Source organism: Arachis ipaensis, chromosome B9, assembly GCF_059453495.1.
Source record: "Arachis ipaensis isolate K30076 ecotype BB chromosome B9, ASM5945349v1, whole genome shotgun sequence".
NCBI lineage: Eukaryota > Viridiplantae > Streptophyta > Magnoliopsida > Fabales > Fabaceae > Arachis > Arachis ipaensis.
The window spans coordinates 78,260,875-78,283,234 of record NC_142444.1 but is presented as its reverse complement, the minus strand read 5'-3'; positions in this window follow the sequence as shown (position 1 = coordinate 78,283,234).

The following is a 22,360-nucleotide window of genomic DNA, read 5'->3' as shown; positions in this document are numbered from 1 at the left end:
CAATACGATGTCACTGCATGGCTAATCATCTGTCGGTTCTAGATCATACCAGAATAGGATTTACTATCCTTTTGCGTCTGTCACTACGCCCAGCACTCGCGATTTTGAAGCTCGTCACAGCCATCCCTTCTCAGATCCTACACGGAATACCACAGACAAGTTTTAGACTTTCTGGATCTCGGGAATGGCCATCCATGGGTTCTAACTTATACCACGAAGATTCTAATATCTCAGACTCGGTCCCCTGTATTAGATACCTAAGAGATACTCATTCTATCTCATCTTCATGTAGAACGGAAGTGGTTGTCAGGCACGCGTTCATAGGTGAGAATGGTGATGAGCGTCACATAATCATCACATTCATCATGTTCTTGGGTGCGAATGGATATCTTAGAATAGGAATAAGCTTGAATTAAATAGAAAAACAATAGTACTTTGCATTAATTCATGAGGAACAGCAGAGCTCCACACCTTAATCTATGGTGTGTAGTAACTCTACCGTTGAAAATACATAAGAGCAAGGTCCAGGCATGGCCGAGAGGCCAGCCTCCCTAAATGGCATATGAATTCGAAAATTAGGAAAAAAGGAACTCCATTACAATAGTAAAAAGTTCTATTTATGCTAAACTAGTTACTAAGGTTATAGGAATGAGTAAATGATGCAGAAATTCACTTCTGGGGCCCACTTGATGTGTGCTTGGGCTGAGCATTGAGCTTTACACGTGTAGAGGCTTCTCTTGGAGTTGAACGCCAGTTTGTAACCTGTTTCTGGCGTTTAACTCCACTTTGCAACCTGTTTCTGGCGTTTAACTCCAGAATGCAATATGGAACTGGCGTTGAACGCCAGTTTGCGTCGTCTAAACTCGGCCAAAGTATGGACTATTATATATTGCTGGAAAGCCCTGGATGTCTCCTTCCAACGCAATTGAGAGCGCTCCATTTAGAGTTCTATAGCTCCAGAAAATCCACTTTGAGTGCAGGGAGGTCAGAATCCAACAGCATCTGCAGTCCTTCCTCAACCTCTGAATCTGATTTTTGCTCAAGTCCCTCAATTTCAGCCAGAAAATACCTGAAATCACAGAAAAACACACAAACTCATAGTAAAATCCAGAAATGTAATTTTTATTTAAAAACTAATAAAATTATATTAAAAACTAATCAATTCATACTGAAAACTATGTAAAAACAGTGCCAAAAAGTGTATAAATTATCCGCTCATCAAGGAGCTCCCCATTAGTCCAACTTAAGGTCAATAAATAAAAGTGCTAGGTGGGAGACACCCCCACATGGTAAACTCTTTTTATTTTCTCTTGTAAATATTGGTAATTTAGGTTTAATTTCATGTTTTGTTTAGTTAGTTGAGTTTAATTGGGAGTCTAGTAGGTTAAATAAGGTCTTATGATGTTTTGGTAATTTTTTTTAGGTTTGGAATGCTTGGTTTGGTGCAAGAACATGGAAAAACTTTGAAAAGCAGAGCATAATCCACGCGTACGCGTGCTTCACGCGTACGCGTGACCCAAGTATTTTTGAGAACCCACACGCACGCGTCAACCACGCGTATGCGTGGATGAAAATTTTTGTTTTCCAATCCATTTTCCCGAGAGTTGCGCCTGCACTGTGCGCGTTTTGTGCCTTTCGCACAAGAGAACTCACGCGTACGCGTATAGGACGCGTACGTGTCTCTCTCTAAATAACCCATCGATGCGCACGTGTGACACACGCGTATGCGTCGTTTCCATTTCACCATTCCCGCGCGTACGCATCATGCACGCGTACGCATGGACGCCCTTACTTCACTACACATCTTTTCTTCTCTTCTTTCCATTTCTTCCCTTCTTCTCTCCTCTTCTCTTTTTCTACCCCTCATTCAACACTACAAAACACCATTTATACCCATTTGTTTTAGTTAGTTAGTTGTTTAGTTGGTTTACTCTCTGTTCAATTTTTGTTTTCTATTATAAGTATTGGATTGTTAATTTTGCTTACTATCTCTTGCTGCTGATAATTGATAAGTGATTACGAAAAACTTGTCTCTCAACAAATTTCCCTTAGCAAGTATACCGAATTGTCGTCAAGTAATAACTCACAAAAGAGTGAGGTCGAATCCCACAGAGATTAATGGATTAAGCAATCAATGGTTGATTAATTATCCTAGTTAGACAAATCATATTGGAGTGAAAAGTAACAAGGAAATGTAAATTGCATGAATGTAAAGGAAAAACTATAAAGTGCAGAAAAGTAAAATGGCAAGAAAAGTAAATGTAAGAACTAAAAATAAAATGAACATTAGGATCAAGAGATATTGCAATCCTCCGGATCAAGTTCATTCTCATCTCTTCCTCAATCAATGCATTCATTGATCTCCTTGGCAATCTTTAGTGATTGGATCCCAATTCCTCGGCAATCCAATCTCTCTAAGCTTGAACAATTTTCCAATTCCTTGATTTAATTGCTCATGAAAAGAGATGAAGTTTGGTCACTGATTATACCACACACATTCATAGATCAAAGTTATGGTAGGATTAAATGTCACAACATCCATCCAACCCCCAATCTAATCCAATGTGAGAGAGCATTTCTAGCATGATTTCCTCATTCCTCTTCCAAGCTTCAAAGGAAATCCAAGTATGAGCAATTTCTCTTCCAAGAAAATTACCCAATTGGATGAAGATCGAAAGCTCTCTAGTAAAATCAAGAGAAAAGAAAGAAGAAGAAGAATAAGAACTACAATTGATTCATTGAATCACAATAGAGCTCTCTAACACATTGAAAAGAGTTAGTTGATCATTGCTCTACCAAAATAGGAAAGAAAGAAAGTACAGAAAAGTAAAGATGAAGATTAAAACTGAAATCGAAACTTTAAAATTCATAAATGAAAATTACAACGAAAACAAAACTACTCCTAAGGAAGAAAAGAAGAGAAAAGGAAGAAGAGTGTAGGAGGGGAGGGGTCCGAAGACCCACTCCCCTTGGAGTGTGCCAATTCACAGAAGTTCGAATTGGTCTTCACTCTCTCCCCCTTCCTTCAATTCTCCGTTCCAGAATTAATTCAATGTAGAAACTAAGGCCTTTTTATAGGCTCTCCTAAATTACAAAAATGAAATGAAATTAAAAGCAAATTACAATGAAATGAAAATTAACTATTCTAGATGCTTCTTGTGGCCTTGATTGGTTGACAATTGTGGGCTTGCTTGCTTGAGCTTTGAAGTGGACTTGAGAGAGAAGTGAATCAAATTGTGGTCCAGGGTGACTTGGCTTTATTGCTTCTGTTATCCATACTAACGCTACAAGTGTGGCGTTAGTGCTGAAGTTAGTGTGGCTAACGTCACACTTGCTACCCAGTTGGTGTTTTTGGGGCTTAAAAGATGCTTCTTGTTTGTTCTCTAATTTTATGCCCACTATAAAGTATTATATATCGTTGGAAAGCTCTGAATGTCAGCTTTCTAACACAACTAGAATCACCATAATTAAACCTCTATAACTCAAGTTATGCTCCTTTGAAGTGGACAAGGTCGCTCGCATAGTCGCTAGCGTTACTGGAAAAAGCGAGTCACAATAACATTAGCGATCAGGGGCTTAATGTTGCCAGGCTCTGGAGTTCAAAATTAATGTCTAACCCATACTATTATATATTTTTGGAAAGTCCTAAATGTCTACTTTCCAACGCCTTTGAAAGCGCATCATTTGGAGCTCTACAGCTCGAGTTACACTTCTTGGAAGGTGAAGAGGTCAGCTAGCCTTACTACAGGTTGGTACCATGTTCATCTTTGCACTTTCGGGGCAGGTTTTCTCCCATAAATTTAGTGTCCACCATGTAGTGCCATATATGCTTGGAAAGATCTGGAATCCTACTTTCCAATGCCATTAGAATCACCTCATTTGGAGCTTTGTGGCTCAAGTTATTCTTGTTTGAAGAAGGCATGGTCAGGCTGCCAGGTGAGACTTTTGTCCACGTTAGTGTAACTAACATGGCCACTAACGTGGGTCTTCCTTTGCTTTGAAAACGTTAGTGGCACTCACTTTTTCCACTAACGTTGGCGTTTTCCTTTCCTTCCACGTTAGTTCCCACGTTAATGTAACTAATGTGGAAGCTAACGTGGGTCTTCTTGCTTCCTTAGTGTTATTGGCACTCACTTTTGCCAATAACGCTTCTCCTTCTTCAAAGTTAATGCCATTAACTTTCTCACTAACGTTGGGGCTTCTCTTTTCTTCCATGTTAGTGGAGCTAATGGGGTCGCTAACGTGGGTCATCTTGCCCTTCGCTAACGTTAGTGGCGTTAACGTTCTCACTAACTTTCCAAGCTTTCCTTCCTTCCACTTGAATGGCCACGTTAGTGGCACTAATGTAGCCACTAACATGGCTCTTCTCTGCTTCTTTTGGTCTGAAATCAAACAAACAAAGTGTATCAAAGTAACATACAAGACAAACTTCACTTAGTGTGATCTATTTCATCATATTTACCCTATATATTAACTAAAATTCACCTATACTTGAGATTTTATTTCATGTAGAGATTTTTCATGCTTTTGCTCCTTTATCAACAGAAATTGTATGAAAACTGAATTAAAATCTACTGAAAAAGCATAGAAAAATAGGCCATGATTCCCTAGCATCACAGCACCAAACTTAAATCTTGCTTGTCTCCAAGCAAGAAGAGAATCATGCAATAAGGTTTGACAATCCAAGGTAAGAAGAGTAGCAGTGTAATGTTCATGGTTAGCTAGCTTTCTATGCATGCAACAATCGCAAAAGAAATTCAGATGATTGATGCCTCTATCTAGCTCATTTTATGAAATCTTTTCTGTATGTTTCTTCCTTGAACAAGCTTTTCATTCTCTTTTTATCTTATCTTCTAGGTGCTTTGCACCATGATTTGAAAGCTACGATTCTGAATGCTTTGTTTTCAAGTATTACCACTTGATACATAAGCACCACAAGCATTTAATCAGAGGACTCTTTTAGCTCATTTTGTTTTCTTGTCTTCTTGACTCTCTAATCATTGATGCTCAGAGCCTTAAGCCTTGAGAGAGTGCTTTTGCACTTGAGCCTAGCCTTGACTCTAAATGTTTTGTTTTCAAGCTTTTTGCTTGATACATAAACACCACAAGCACTTAACAATTGAATTGTCATTGGTACTCAGAGCCTTCAGCTTTCTCATTCTCTCCCTTTTCTTTTCTTGCCTCATTTGCAATTGCTTTTTCAAGGATTTCATGATTTCAAAAATTTCATAAAATATCCTAGATGAAAACTTCAATTAAATAAATTCAAATGCAATTGAGCAACAATAGTCATGCTAGCTTTCCAATACTTATATGCTCATGCTAACTTCTTCTTAAATGACCTTGTTTGTTTATGATCATGAAACTACATTTCTTTGGTCTCACAAAAATTCAAGATGGCAATCATAATATCACAGCAACATATTGTAATTCAAAAATCAAACTATGCTTATTCATAAGGAGCAAGCACACATACATACAAAGAAATTAGAAGACAATCATGAAATTGAATGTACTGGAAATAAGTAAGAGGAGAAAGGAACTTTACCACCTTGTAGTTCATCTTCATTGTTGTTGCCCTTTTTCTCCTACTTTTCTCCCTTCCCACACCAATTTAGACTAATTGCTTGTCTTCAAGCAGCAAATAAAACAGTGGTGGTGGGGTCTATGATGGGTCATGAACGTCTTACATACTGAAATGTAAGTGATGTATGTGGTTAAGCAAGCAAAAATTAAGGATAACACTGTAGGCCAAAGAAGCACAGACATTATGATTATACAAATAAATGGTGTTGCTGGATACATTGCATAGAAAAATAAATGGCACACCAAACTTAGTGTGACACTTTCTCTTGGAATTGATGCAAGTATCCAAAAAGATTGAAAACAGAATGTTGCAGGGCAACACCAAACTTAGAATGTGATCATATGCCAATTTTATTTGAGAAGAAACTAAGTAAAAAAAAATTGTTGTATAAAAAATAAAATCACCAAGAGCCAGAGCTGTCACGAATAGAGGCTTCTTGGTGAGGCATTAACAAACACAGATATACAAGAAAATAAAGAAACAAAAGAAAAGAAAGACAAAAGAAAAGTGTCTAATCTAGTAAATCAATCAACCGGTAGTTTGTTAATCACAATTAATCCCCGGCAACGGTGCCATAAACTTGATTACGAAAAACTTGTCTCTCAACAAATTTTCCTTCGGCAAGTATACCGAATTGTCGTCAAGTAATAACTCACAAAAGTGTGAGGTCGAATCCCACAGAGATTAGTGGATTAAGCAATCAATGGTTGATTAATTATCCTAGTTAGACAAATCATATTGGAGTGAAAAGTAACAAGGAAATGTAAATTGCATGAATGTAAAGGAAAAACTATAAAGTGCAGAAAAGTATATGTAAGAACTAAAAATAAAATGAACATTGGGATCAAGAGATATTGCAATCCTCCGAATCAAGTTCATTCTCATCTCTTCCTCAATCAATGTATTCATTGATCTCCTTGGCAATCTTAAGTGATTGGATCCCAATTCCTTGGCAATCCAATCTCTCTAAGCTTGAACAATTTCCCAATTCCTTGATTTAATTGCTCATGGGAAGAGATGAAGTTTGGTCACTGATTATACCACACACATTCATAGATCAAAGTATTGGTAGGATTAAATGTTACAATATCCATCCAACCCCCAATCTAAGACAATGTGAGAGAGCATTTCTAGCATGATTTCCTCATTCCTCTTCCAAGGTTCAGAGGAAATCCAGGTATGAGCAATTTCTCTTTCGAGACAATTACCCAATTGGATGAAGATCGAAAGCTCTCTAGTAAAATCAAGAGAAAAGAAAGAAGAAGAAGAATAAGAACTAAAATTGATCCATTGAATCACAATAGAGCTCTCTAACCCATTGAAAAGAGTTAGTTGATCATTGCTCTACCAAAATAGGAAAGAAAGAAAGTGTAGAAAAGTAAAGATGAAGAATAAAACTAAAATTGAAACTTCAAAATTCATAAATGAAAATTACAACTAAAACGAAACTACTCCTAAGGAAGAAAAGAAGAGAAAAGGAAGAAGAGTGTAGGAGGGGAGGGGTCCGAAGACCAACTCCCCTTGGAGTGTGCCAATTCACAGAAGTTTGAATTGGTCTTCACTCTCTCCCCCTTCCTTCAATTCTCCGTTCCAGAATCAATTCAATGTAGAAACTAAGACCTTTTTATAGGCTCTCCTAAATTACAAAAATGAAATGAAATTAAAAGCAAATTACAATGAAGTGAAAGTTAACTATTCAAGATGCTTCTTGTGGCCTTAATTGGTTGACAATTGTGGGCTTGCTTGCTTGAGCTTTGAAGTGAACCTGAGAGAGAAGTGAATCAAATTGTGGTCCAGGGTGACTTGGCTTTATTGCTTCCGTTATCCATACTAACGCTACAAGTGTGGCGTTAGTGCTGAAGTTAGTGTGGCTAACGTCACACTTGCTACCCAGTGGGTGTTTTTAGGGCTTAAAAGATGCCTCTTGTTTGTTCTCCAATTTCATGCCCTCTATAGAGTATTATATATCGTTGAAAAACTCTGAATGTCAGCTTTCTAATGCAACTAGAATCATCGTAATTGGACCTCTATAACTCAAGTTATGCTCTTTTGAAGTGGACAAGGTCGCTCGCATAGTCGCGAGCGTTACTGGAAAAAGTGAGTCACAATAACGTTAGCGATCAGGGGCTTAATATTGCCAGGTTCTGGAGCTCAAACTTAATGTCCACCCCATACTATTATATATTGTTGGAAAGCCCTGGATGTCTACTTTCCAACGCCTTTTAAAGCGTATCATTTGAAGCTCTACAGCTCGAATTACACTTCTTGGAAGGTGAAGAGGTCAGCTGCCCTTACTACAGGTTGATACCATGTTCATCTTTGCACTTTCGGGGAAGGTTTTCGACCTCAAATTTAGTATCCACCATGTAGTGCCATATATGCTTGGAAATATCTGGAATCCTACTTTCCAATGCAATTAGAATCACCTCATTTGGAGCTTTGTGGCTCAAGTTATTCTTATTTGAAGAAGGCATGGTTAAGCTGCCAGGTGAGACTTTTGTCCACGTTAGTGTAACTAACATGGCCACTAACGTGGGTCTTCCTTTGCTTCGCAAACGTTAGTGGCACTCACTTTTTCCACTAACGTTGGCGTTTTCCTTTCCTTCCACGTTAGTTCCCACGTTAATGTAACTAACGTGGAAGCTAACGTGGGTCTTCTTGCTTCGCCAGCGTTATTGGCACTAAATTTTGCCAATAACGCTGCTCCTTCTTCAAAGTTAATGCCATAAACTTTTTCACTAATGTTGGGGCTTATCTTTTCTTCCACGTTAGTGCCCACGTTAGTGGAGCTGACGGGGTCGCTAACCTGGGTCTTCTTGCCCTTCGCTAACGTTAGTGGCGTTAACGTTCTCACTAACTTTCCAAGCTTTCCTTCCTTCCACTTTAATGGCCACGTTAGTGGCGCTAACGTAGCCACTAACGTGGCTCTTCTATGCTTCTTTTGGTCTGAAATCAAACAAACAAAGTGTATCAAAGTAACATACAAGACAAACTTCATTATACTAAGTGTGCCAATAATGCCCAAAATCATAACTTCACTTAGTGTGATCTATTTCATCATATTTATCCTGTATATTAACTAAAATTCACCTATGCTTGAGATTTTGTTTCATGCAGAGATTTTTCATGCTTTTGCTCCTTTATCAACAGAAATTGTATGAAAAGTGAATTAAAATCTACTGAAAAAGCATAGAAAAACATGCCATGATGCCCTGGCATCAATAAGATGTTAGTTTAACATCATTGTTGTTAATATTCTTTGTTGAATTCTTTGTTGAGGTTACAAATTGTCAATTGGGTTGAGCTTTTAATGCTTAACATTTGTGAATACCAAGTACATGTTACATTGCCTTCGAGCTTCTAAATCTTTTGAATTGCATGCACCATGCGTTCATCATCCATTGTTAGGAAATTGTACATTATCAATGCAATTTTTTCAGGATGCTTGCTCTGATTGAGCATCACCTATTTCATGCGTTGAGATTTTGGAATTGTGAAATTGGATCGAAATCTTACCAAGTGATATATTTTTGAGGTTTCTAAGCTTTGTGGACCATGCTTGCTATGTGATTAATTTTCACTTCTACATTATTTTTTCTTAAGTTCCATAGCATCCATGTGTTCCACCTCTATGTAACTTAGGTATTGCAAATAAACTTCAATATGTGTCATTGTTTGATGTGTAAGTTTCACATTTCATCTTGTTCATTAAAGTTACCTTGCACAACAATCAATGTCCATCCATTACCAAATTCACAATTGCTTGATTTCGCTTGAATGCTTTTATGTTTCTTCACATGTTTGGTTGCCTTAACCTACAAGTTCTCTTCAAAGTATTTCAAGCACACTAGAATGAGTGAAGTGCATACTTTCTTTGTGTAATTGTGACATATCTCTCTATGATAGTCTGTGCGTTCTAAAGGGCGCCTAGTTTAGAATTCACACACCTATTTTTTTCATTAATGTCACACCAATTCACTCACTCCATTCTAGTGATTCACCTCATTCCAACAATGCACGCTTCCTTGCTTTTATATTTTCTCATTTTACGGTGTTATTTCCTATTTTTCATTACTAATGCACCATAAGCAAAAAGATGGAAGCGGAAGGAAGAACACACAGCACTGGTTGACCTACTGATAAACCCCGTTTTTTAGGGTTTATCATGTATAGATTTTGAAGGTTTTATCAATGATCTTCCACACTTATTCATATAAAAATACATGATTTTATGTTCCTTCCCGAATTTTTTCTCAGAGATGAAAACATGTTTCTTTTGCATTAAAATTGATGTGTTTTAATTCCCCTTTATTACCATTCGATGCCGTGACCCGTTTGTTAAGTGGTTTCAGAAGCTATAGGGCAAAAATGGCTAAGAGGGATGAAGGAAGCATGCATTAATAGAAGGAGCATGGAATAAACTAGAGTTTTGAAATTTGGGCATGGGCGCGCACGTGCACCGTACGCACGTGTACCCCCAGAGCCGACGCAGTGGAGCCGAACGAGAAGCCGGCACATTTATATGGCTAGGCCAAAAATCCTTGGACGCGCGCGCGCACTGAGCGCCTGCGCGCACACTCGCAAAAAGCCCCAGGGGCGCGTACGTGCACTGTGTGCGTACGCGCCGATAGTCGCACGTGATTTTTTAAGAAGAAAACGTGGCCAGCGATTTCAGGCAAGGGAAGGCCCTGTTTTGGGGTAGAATTCTAGCGGGAAAAGCATAAGAAGACCAAGGATTAAGGGGATTGAGACAATTAGACATAATTTTAGATATTTTGGGTAGTTAGTTACATTTTGGCTTTTAGAGAGAGAAACTCCAACTTCTCTCTAGGATTTTACTTTCTCCATTGCAATTCTCCATTGAATTCTTGGTGAGATCCATTGCTAACTCACTTTTACTTTGATAAAAGTTGTAGATCTACTCTTCTTCTACTCTCAATTAGTATTCCTTTGATTCAATCTCTTTGATCTAGATTTGTGACTTTGTTACTTTGAATTTTGATTAATGAATTAAAGAATTTCGTTCAATTGCTTGATTGTTGAAGATTTCTTGGATTAGATAGCTTTAATTCAATTCCTTTCTCTCAATTTTATCATGTCTTCTATGATTTCCTACCAATTGTTTGTGAAAATCATAACCCTAGCTATGGAGTAGATTTCCCTTACTTGGCTTAGGGATTGTGTTATTGGAGACACTTGAGTAGTGGATATCAATTGTTGATTAGGAATTGAGAATTGCTAATTGACTTGGAATGCACTAAAGCTAGACTTCTCTAGGGTGAGACTAGGTGGTGCACGAAATGTGAATCACACTTTTCACAACTCGTACCACTAACCAGCAAGTGCACTGGGTCGTCCAAGTAATACCTTACGTGAGTAAGCGTCGAATCCCACGGAGATTGTTGGTTTGAAGCAATCTATGGTTATTTTGCAATTCTTAGTCAGGAAGTCAATTATATTTATCAGTTGAATTGCGAATGAACAAGAGAGCATGGATTAAAGGTTACTTGTTATGCAGTAATGGAGAATATGTTAGAGTTTTGGAGATGCTTTGTCTTCTGAATCTCTGCTTTCCTCTCTCTTCTGATTCACGCACGCACGTCCTCCTATGGCAAGCTGTGTGTTGGTGGATCACCGTTGTCAATGGCTACCATCCATCCTTCCAGTGAAAACTACGCTCACGCGCTCTGTCACAGCACGGCTAATCACCGGTTGGTTCTCGATCTGGTTGGGATAGAATTCCTTGATTCTTTTTCGTCTGTCACTAACGCCCAGCCTTCATGAGTTTGAAGCTCGTCACAGTCATTCGATCATCGAATCCTACTTGGAATACCATAGACAAGGTTTAGACTTTCCAGATTCTCATGAATGCCGCCATCAATTCTAGCTTATACCACGAAGATTCTGATTAAGGAATCTGAGAGATATTCATTCAATCTGATGTAGAACGGAGGTGATTGTCAGACACACGTTCATGGATTGAGGAAGGTGATGAGTGTCACTGATCATCACCTTCTCCATAGTTAGGCGCGAATGGATATCTTAGATAGGAACACGCATGTTTGAATGGAAAACAGAAATACTTGCATTAATTCATCGAGACACAGCAGAGCTCCTCACCCCCAACAATGGAGTTTAGAGACTCATGCCGTCAAAGAGTACAAAGTTTAGATCTAAAATGTCATGAGATTCAAAATAAGTCTCTAAAAGTTGTTTAAATACTAAACTAGTAGCCTAGGTTTACAAAAAGTGAGTAGACTATGACAGATGGTGCAGAGATCCACTTCTGGGGCCCACTTGGGGTATGCTGGGGCTGAGACTTAAGCAATTCACGTGCATAAGGCCATTTTGGGCGTTCAACGCCAGGTTTGGATCCATTTCTGGCGTTGAACTCCAACTTTTAATCCTTTTCTGGCGCTGGACGCCAGAATTGGGCAGAGAACTGGCGTTGAACGCCAGTTTATGTCGTCTATCCTTGAGCAAAGTATGGACTATTATATGTTGCTGGAAAGCCCTGGATGTCTACTTTCCAACGCAATTGGAAGCACGACATTTCGAGTTCCGTAGCTCCAGAAAATCCACTTTGAGTGCAGGGAGGTCAGAATCCAACAACATCAGTAGTCCTTTTTCAGCCTTAATCAAATTTTTGCTCAGCTCCCACAATTTCAGCCAGAAAAATACCTGAAATTACAGAAAAACACACAACTCATAGTAAAGTCCAGAAATATAAATTTTTCCTAAAAACTAATGAAAATAAACTAAAAACTAACTAAAATATACTAAAAACTATATGAAATTAACCCCAAAAAGCGTATAAAATATCCACTTATCACAACACCAAACTTAAACTGTTGCTTGTCCTCAAGCAACTAGACAAATAAAATAGAAGACTAATAGGTTGAGAAGCAATAATATCTTAGAGTTTTTGAGTGAAGCTCAGATTCTAATTAGATGAGCGGGACTAGTAACTTTTTGCTTCCGAACAGTTTTGGCATCTCACTTTATCCATTGAAGCTCAGAGTGATTGGCATCTATAAGAACTTAGAATTCAGATAGTGTTATTGATTCTCCTATTTTAGTATGATGATTCTTGAACACAGCTATTTCATGAGTCTTGGCCGTGGCCCTAAGCACTTTGTTTTCCAGTATTACCACCTGATACATAAATGCCACAGACACATAATTGGGTGAACCCGTTGGATTGTGACTCAGCTTTGCTAAAGTCCCCAATTAGAGGTGTCCAGAGTTCTTAAGCACACTCTTCTTTCTGCTTTGGACCTTGACTTTAACCGCTCAGTCTCAAGTTTTCACTTGACACCTTCACGCCACAAGCACATTGTTAGGGACAGCTTGATTTAGCCGCTTAGGCCAGGATTTTATTCCCTTAGGCCCTCCTATCCACTGATGCTCAAAGCTTTAGGATCCTTTTTATTACCCTTGCCTTTTGATTTTAATAGCTATTGGCTTTTTCTGCTTTTCTTTTTTTTTTTTGCTGCTTTTTTCTTGCTTCAAGAATCATTTTTATGATTTTTCAGATTATCAATGACATGTCTCATGTTCACCATTCTTTCAAGAGCCAACATATTTAACAGTCTTAAACAACAAATTCAAAAGACATATGCACTGTTCAAGCATTCATTCAGAAGACAGAAAGTATTGCCACCACATGTAACTAATTAGAATTTCTCTTATTAAAACTCGAAATTTTATTGCCTCTTATTCAAAAGATCTACTATTTTATTCATGTTTGCTGATGATGAGAAAAATAAACTATGGCTTAATTGGAGATAAAATCATAATAGATACTAATTACTACTATATGACTCCTAAGGTGAACTTCTATAACGACACTATCACAGAGTTAAAGCAGAAATTGGAATTTAACAACCTTTGTTCTGGGAAATGGGTGTTCCTCTGATCCGTGGGGTGCTTGATTATTCAAGAGAAAACTTCTGGCGCTTCAATTCCCTTAAGTCACGCCCTTGCTCCTCTTGTTCTTTAAACATATAGGTCAGCATTTGACTGTGTTCCTTCTGTTCTTTTATTATTTGCTCCATAGCTTCCCGGATCTTGGTGACAGACGTCTCAAGATACTCCCAGTATTCAGATTGAGGGATTTCTGGGAGAAATTCCTGTGTTTTCTTCTTGGTGGGATCCTCCTGCGCTTGTTGTTTTTCCATTAATGCTTTGGTGATTGGTTTCTCAACTGAGATATACTCAGTTATTCCCATTCTTACTCCGGTGTCCTTGCAGAGCAGAGAAATCACGCTTGGATAAGCCAACCTGGCCTCTTTAAAATTTTTGTTAGCAATTTTATAGAATTCAGCTGAGATCAGCTGATGAACCTCCACTTCTTTTCCCATCATGATGCAATGGATCATCACTACTCTTTTAACTGTGACTTCAGAACGGTTGCTAGTAGGCAACAGAGAATGCCCAATGAAGTCCAACCATCCTCTGGCGAATGGTTTGAGATCCTCTCTCTTGAGTTGATTTGGGACACCCTTTGTGTTGGTGGTCCACCTGGCTCCAGGGATACATATGTCCTCTAGAATCTTATTCAGGCCCTTGTCTGTTCTCATCATTCTCCTGTTGAAGGAGTCTGGATTGTCTTTCAGCTGAGGTAGCTTTAAGATCTCTCTGATCTTATCAGGGATGGTATGAACAATCTTTCCTCTGACCATGGTCCGATATTCATAGAAAACAGTTCCAGATAGTTTTTGCTTGTCACTCTGCCACATATTAGCATAGAACTCCTGGACCATATTCCTTCCCACTTTCGTTTCAGGATTAGCTAGGACTTCCCAGTTCCTGATTCGAATTTGCTCCTGGATCTCCAGATATTCATCTTCTTTCAGATCGAATCTAACTTCCGGGATCACTGATCTCAGACCCATTTTTTTGTTATAATGGTCTGAATGTTCTTTAGATAAGAACTTCCCTTGATTCCAAAGTGGTTTTGGAACGCTCTCTTTCTTGCCTCTTGGAGTGGGTTGTTTTCCTTTGGGAGCCATGATCTTAGTGATCACGGATAAACACACCAAACTTAGAGGTTTGCTTGTCCTCAAGCAAAAGAAAAGAAAGGAGAGGGATAGAAGGAGAGCTAGGTGCAATTGTTGATGGGAGGGGAGGGAGGCCGAACTCAAATTTATAGGGAGGGAGGGTGGGTTTTTCGAAAAAGAAGAGATAAAGATATGATAAAAAGATTTATTTGGAAAAGATAAGATAGAAGATATGATAAGAGAATATATAGTTTAAAATTGAGAGGATATGAAAGATTTTTGAAAAAGATAGATTTAGATTTTGAAAAAGATATTGATGAGTTGAAAAGATAGATTTGTAAAAAAAAAGTTTTGAAAAGAGTTGGATTGAATTTGCAAAGAGGCCTAGTGCTTATGGATTAAAATACATTTGATATTTTTAGGGTAGGGTTTTTAGAAATTATGGAATTTAGAAATCAAGGTTCTTAACATGTTTATGCAAGAAATGATGAATTGAAGTATGAAAATCAAGATTTAGAATGAAAAAATTTGAATAAAAATGAGTTTTGTCTCCTCCCTGCCATCCTGGCATTTGAACGCCCAAACACTGCCTGTTTTGGGCGTTCAACGCCCAAATGCTGCTCTCCTGGGCGTTCAACGCCCAGCTGCTGCCATTACTGGCGTTCAACGCCCAGTGGGTGCCCATTTCTGGCGTTGAACGCCCAGATTGCTACCACTACTGGCGTTCAACACCCAGTGGATGCCCATTTTGGGCGTTGAACGCCCAAAATACACTTTTACTGGCGTTTTCTTGCTAGTGAGCTCTTTTTCTCTGTTTTGTATGCCGAGTCCTTCTGTAACTCTGTGGACTTATACAAATGATTCCTCACCTCAGTGTCAGTGAACTTTATATGAACAAATAAAAATAAAATTAGGGCAAAATGCTTAGAGGATTGTTGCCCCATGGCTGGGTTGCCTCCAAGCAAGCGCTTCTTTATTGTCTTTAGCTGGACCTTGCTGAGCTTTTAATCTAGCTTCAGCCTTGAGCATTCTTGCTCAATGTTGCCTTCAAGATAGTGCTTGATTCTCTATCCATTGACAATGAACTTCTTATCAGAATCAATATCTTGAAGCTCCACATAACCATATGGTGATACACTTGTAATCACGTATGGTCCCCTCCACCGGGATTTTAGTTTCCCGAGGAATAGCCTGAGTCTAGAGTTAAACAACAGAACCTTCTGTCCTGGTTCAAAGATTCTAGATGACAGCTTTCTGTCATGCCACTTTTTTTATTTCTCTTTATAAAGGTTGGCATTTTCGAAAGCTGTGAATCTGAATTCCTCTAGCTCATTTAGCTGGAGCAATCATTTTTCTCCTGCTAATTTGGCATCAAAGTTTAGGAATCTGGTTGCCCAGCAGGCCTTATGTTCCAGTTCCACGGGCAGGTGACATGCCTTACCATACACGAGTTGGTATGGAGAGGTCCCTATTGGGGTCTTGAATGCTGTTCTGTAAGCCCACAGAGCATTATCCAAGCTCCGTGCCCAATCCTTTCTACGGGTATTTACTGTCCGTTCCAGGATTCTCTTTAATTCTCTGTTAGAGACTTCAGCTTGCCCATTAGTCTGTGGATGATATGGAGTAGCCACCTTGTGGCGAATCCCATACCGAACCATGGCAGAGTAAAGCTGTTTATTGCAGAAGTGGGTGCCCCCATCACTGATTAGTACTCTAGGGACACCGAACCTGCTAAAGATATGTTTCTGGAGGAACTTCAGCACCGTTTTAGTATCATTGGTGGGTGTGGCAATGGCCTCAACCCATTTTGATACATAATCAACTGCCACCAGAATATAAGTGTTTGAGTATGATGGTGGGAAAGGTCCCATGAAGTCAATTCCCCATACGTCAAACAACTCAATTTCTAAAATTCCTTGTTGAGGCATGGCGTAACCATGGGGCAGATTACCAGCTCTTTGGCAATTGTCACAGTTACGTACAAACTCTCGGGAATCTTTATGGAGTGTGGGCCAATAGAAGCCACATTGGAGGACCTTGGTGGCTGTTCGCTCACCTCCGAAATGGCCTCCATATTGTGATCCATGGCAGTGCCATAGGATCCTCTGTGCTTCTTCTCTAGGCACACACCTACGGATTATTCCATCTGCACATCTCTTAAAGAGATAGGGTTCATCCCACAAGTAGTACTTTGCATCAGTAATTAATTTCTTCTTTTGTATCCTGTTGTACTCCTTGGGTATGAACCTTGCAGCTTTATAGTTTGCAATATCGGCAAACCATGGTGTTTCCTGAATGGCAAATAAATGCTCATCCGGAAAAGTCTCAGAGATCTCAAGAGAGGGGAGGGGCGTCCCTTCTACTGGCTCTATCCGGGACAGATGATCAGCTACTTGGTTCTCTGTCCCTTTTCTGTCTCTTATTTCTATATCAAACTCTTGCAGAAGCAACACCCATCTGATGAGCCTGGGTTTTGAATCCTGCTTTGTGAGTAGATATTTAAGAGCAACATGATCAGTATACATAATCACTTTTGATCCTACTAAGTATGATCTGAACTTGTCAATGGCGTAAACCACTGCAAGTAATTCTTTTTCTGTGGTTGTGTAATTTTTCTGGGCATCATTTAAAACGCGACTAGCATAATAAATGACATGCAGAAGCTTGTCATGCCTCTGTCCCAATACTGCACCAATGGCGTGATCACTGGCATCACACATTAGCTCAAATGGTAACGTCCAGTCTGGTGCAGAAATGACTGGTGCTGTGACCAGCTTAGCTTTCAGCGTTTTGAATGCCTACAGGAACTCTGTGTCAAACACAAATGGCGTGTCAGCAGCTAGCAGATTGCTTAGAGGTTTTGCGATTTTTGAAAAATCCTTTATAAACCTCCTATAAAATCCTGCGTGCCCCAGAAAGCTTCTGATTGCCTTAACATTGGCAGGTGGTGGTAATTTTTCAATTACCTCTATTTTTGCTTGATCCACCTCTATTCCCTTGTTTGAAATTTTATGCCCAAGAACAATCCCTTTAGTCACCATGAAGTGACATTTTTCCCAGTTTAAAAGTAGGTTGGTTTCTTGGCATCTTTTCAGAACAAGTTTCAGGTGATCAAGACAGGAGCTGAATGAGTCTCCATATACTGAGAAGTCATCCACGAAGACTTCTAGAAATTTTTCCACCATATCAGAGAAAATAGAGAGCATGCATCTCTGGAAGGTTGCAGGCGCATTACAAAGCCCAAATGGCATCCTTCTATAAGCAAACACTCCAGATGTACATGTGAATGTTGTTTTCTCTTGATCCTGAGGATCTACTGCAATCTGGTTATAGCCTGAGTAGCCGTCCAAAAAGCAGTAATAATCATGACCTGCTAGTCTTTCTAGCATCTGGTCTATGAATGGTAAAGGAAAATGATCCTTTCTGGTGGCTGTATTGAGCCTTTTGTAGTCAATACACATGCGCCACCCTATAACTGTTCTTGTAGGAACCAGTTCATTTTTTTCATTATGAATCACTGTCATGCCTCCCTTTTTTGGGACGACTTGGACAGGGCTCACCCAGGGGCTATCAGAAATAGGATAAATAATCCCAGCCTCTAGTAATTTGGTGACCTCTTTCTGCACCACTTCTTTCATGGCTGAATTTAGCCGCCTCTGTGGTTGAACCACTGGTTTGGCATTATCCTCCAATAAGATTTTGTGCATGCATCTAGCTGGGCTTATGCCCTTAAGGTCACCTATGGACCACCCAAGAGCTGTCTTGTGTGTCCTTAGCACTTGAATAAGTGCCTCCTCTTCCTGTGACTTTAAGGCAGAGCTTATGATCACTGGAAAAGTGTCACCTTCTCCCAGAAATGCATATTTCAAGGATGGTGGTAATGGCTTGAGCTCGGGTTTAGGAGGTTTTTCCTCTTCCAGAAGAAATTTCAGTGGCTCTTTCATGTCCTCTGAATCCTCTAAATTAGGCTGAACATCTTTAAAGATGTTTTCCAACTCTGATTCAAGACTCTCAGCCATGTTGATCTCTTCTACCAAAGAGTCAATAAGATCAACTTTTATGCAGTCTTTTGATGTGTCTGGATGCTGCATGGCTTTGACAGCATTCAACTTAAACTCATCATCATTGACTCTCAGGGTTATTTCCCCCGGTTGGATGTCAATGAGGGATCGTCCAGTTGCTAGGAAGGGTCTTCCTAGAATGAGAGTAGCACTCTTGTGCTCCTCCATTTCCAACACAACAAAGTCAGTGGGAAAGGCGAATGGCCCAACTCTGACAATCATGTCTTCAATCACGCCTGATGGGTATTTAGTGGAGCCATCAGCAAGTTGGAGACATATCCTGGTTGGTTTAACTTCTTCAGTTAAGCCAAGCTTTCTGATAGTGGATGCAGGTATTAGGTTGATGCTTGCCCCAAGATCGCATAAAGCTGTCTTGGTGCATTGACATTCTAATATGCATGGTATCAGAAAACTCCCAGGATCTTTGAGCTTCTCAGGAAAGCTTTTCAGAATGACTGCACTGCATTCTTCAGTGAGGAGAACTCTTTCTGTTTCTCTCCAATCCTTTTTATGACTCAAGATCTCTTTCATGAACTTGGCATAAGAAGGTATTTGCTCAAGTGGTTCTGCAAATGGAATCTTTATTTCAAGAGTCCTGAGGTAATCTGCAAAGCGAGCAAATTACTTATCCTGCTCCTCTTTCCGGAGTTTTTGAGGATAAGGTATCTTGGCTTTATATTCTTCAACCTTAGTTGCTGTAGGTTTATTGCCTACAGAAGTGGTTGAAGAAGCCTTTTTAGAGGGGTTGTCATCAGCACGTGTGTGTGTCTGATCTCTCATTGGCAATTGAGTGCCAGAGTTAGAAACTGGAGTGACGTGAGATGCCAACTCAGTGTCTGTTTCTGGCGTCTGAACGGCAGAACTGTGCCCATTTTGGGCGTTCAGCGCCAGGTCTTCCCCATTTTGGGCGTTCAATGCCAGATTCTTGCCTATTTCTGGCGTTGAACGCCAGTCCTGCCTTGTTTCTGGCATTGAACGCCAGTCCTGCCTTGTTTTTGGCGTTGAACGCCAGTCCTGAGCATGGTCTGGGCATTCAGCGCCAACCTTCCACCAAATTTTTGGCATTTTAGTTCCAGAAATACTTTTCCCTGGGCTCTTACTGTCCTCAGGTAAATTTTGGGTGGTTTGCTCATTTCTTAGCTTTTTGCTGCTTTGAGGTGGGGTGTTTAATGTTTTCCCACTTCTTAGTTGAACAGCTTGGCATTCTTCTGTTATTTGCCTTGACAGCTGCTGCTTTGTTTGCTTAAACTGTTCGTCCATATGTATATTAGCCATCCTTGTCTCTTGTAGCCTATCTTTGAATTCGGCTAACTGCTTTGTTAGAAAGTCAAATTGCTGATTGAATTCAGCAGCTTGTTTTACAGGACTGAGTTCAACAGTTGCTGTTTTAACCTCTTCTTCCATGGAAGGGTCACTGCTTAGGTACAGATGCTGATTCCTGGCAACTGTATCAATGAGCTCTTGAGCCTCTTCAATTGTCTTTCTCATGTGGATAGATCCACCAGCTGAGTAATCTAGAGAAATCTGAGCTCCTTTTTCAAGCCCATAATAGAAGATGTCTAACTGAACCCACTCTGAAAATATTTCAGAGGGGAATTTTCGTAGCATCTCTCTGTATCTCTCCCAGGCATCATAAAGAGATTCATTATCTCTTTGTTTAAAGCCTTGGATGTCCAGCCTTAGCTGTGTCATCCGTTTTGGGGGAAAGTATTGATTCAGGAATTTTTCTGTCAGCTGTTTCCATGTCCTTATGCTGGCCTTAGGTTGGTTATTTAACCACCTCTTAGCTTGATCTTTCACAGCAAATGGAAACAGTAATAGTCTATAGACATCCTGATCTATTTCCTTATCATGTACTGTGTCAGCAATTTGTAAAAACTGTGCCAGAAACTCTGTAGGTTCTTCCTGTGGAAGACCGGAATACTGGCAACTTTGCTGCACCATGATAATGAGCTGAGGATTCAACTCAAAGCTACTGACTCCAATGGAGGGTATACTGATACTACTCCCATATGAAGCAGTAGAGGGGTTAGCATATGACCCCAGATTCCTTCTAGACTGTTCATTTCCACTTAGAACCATGATGGAGAAAGGGAGATGATGTAAAATAGAGAAGAAATATTTTTATTTATTTAATTATTTATTTATTTCGAAAATAAAATAAATAAAAATGGGTGAAGATTTTCGAAAAAATGAGGAGAGAGAAAGTGGTTAGGAAGTTTTAAAAAAGATATGATTTTTTTTTTTGAAAAGGATTTTAAATTTTGAAAAAAAAATCTGAATTTTAAAATTGATTTTTGAAAAATTGCTTTAAAATAGAGGGAAAAGATATTTTTGAATTTAATGAGGAAAGAGAAAAAACAATAAAATAACACAAGATCTAAAATTTTTAGATCTAATGCTCCTTGTTTTCGAAAATTTTGGAGGGAAAACACCAAGGAACACCAAACTTAAAGATTTTAAGATCAAGACACAAGGAAAACTCAAGAACGCCTTGAAGACTCACAAGAACAACAAGAACATGAAGAAGGAATACCAAACTTAAAATTTTTAGAAAACCAAACTAAAATTTTCGAAAAACAAAGAAAAATCAACAAGAAAACACCAAACTTAAAGTTTGGCACAAGATTTAATAGAAGAATTATTTTTGAAAAAGAAGATTTTGAAAAGAATATAAAAGATTCTGTCCCAGTTACCAAGAACACAGACTAACGCTCTAGCCAACTGAGTTATAAATGTAAAACTTGTTTTGAAGAAGTATTTTTAAATAACTAAGAATGAAAAAATATTTTTTTTTTTGAAAACTAATGTTTTGAAAAGGCACAAGAAAAACAAGAAAAATCGCAAAACAAGAAAAACTAAAGATCAAACAAGAAAAATTCAATAAAAAAAATATAATTTTCGAAAAAAATTTTTGAAAGAGAAAATAAGGATTCTAAAATTTTAACCAAAAACAATAATAAGAGACTCTAAACCAAAAAGAAAAATTTTTCCTAATCTAAGCAACAAAATAAACCGTCAGTTGTCCAAACACGAACAATCCCCGGCAACAGCGCCAAAAACTTGGTGCACGAATTGAGAATCACACCTTTCACAACTCGTACCACTAACCAGCAAGTGCACTGGGTTGTCCAAGTAATACCTTACGCGAGTAATGGTCGAATCCCACAGAGATTATTGGTTTGAAGCAAGCTATGGTTATCATGTAACTCTTAGTCAGGATATAATATCAATAATAATTCTTAGTTTTAATTGTAAAAAGTCAAAGGACATAAAACAAATACTTGTTACTCAATAATGGAGAATATGTTGGGGTTTTGGAGATGCTTTGTCTTCTTTATTTTAGTTTTTCTCTTGTACTCCTCTTCACACACGCAAGGCTCCTTCCATGGCAAGCTGTATGTAAGGTGTCACCGTTGTCAATGGCTACTTCCCATCCTCTCAGTGAAAATGGTCCAAATGCTCTGTCACAGCACGGCTAATCATCTGTTGGTTCTCGATCATGTCAGAATAAAATCCCTTGATTCTTTTGCGTCTGTCACTACGCCCAAAAATCGCGAGTTTGAAGCTCGTCACAGCCATTCAATCCTTGAATCCTACTCGGAATACCACAAACAAGGTTTAGACTTTCCATATTCTCATGAATGCCGCCATCAATTCTAGCTTATACCACGAAGATTCTGATTAAGAAATCTAAGAGATACTCATTC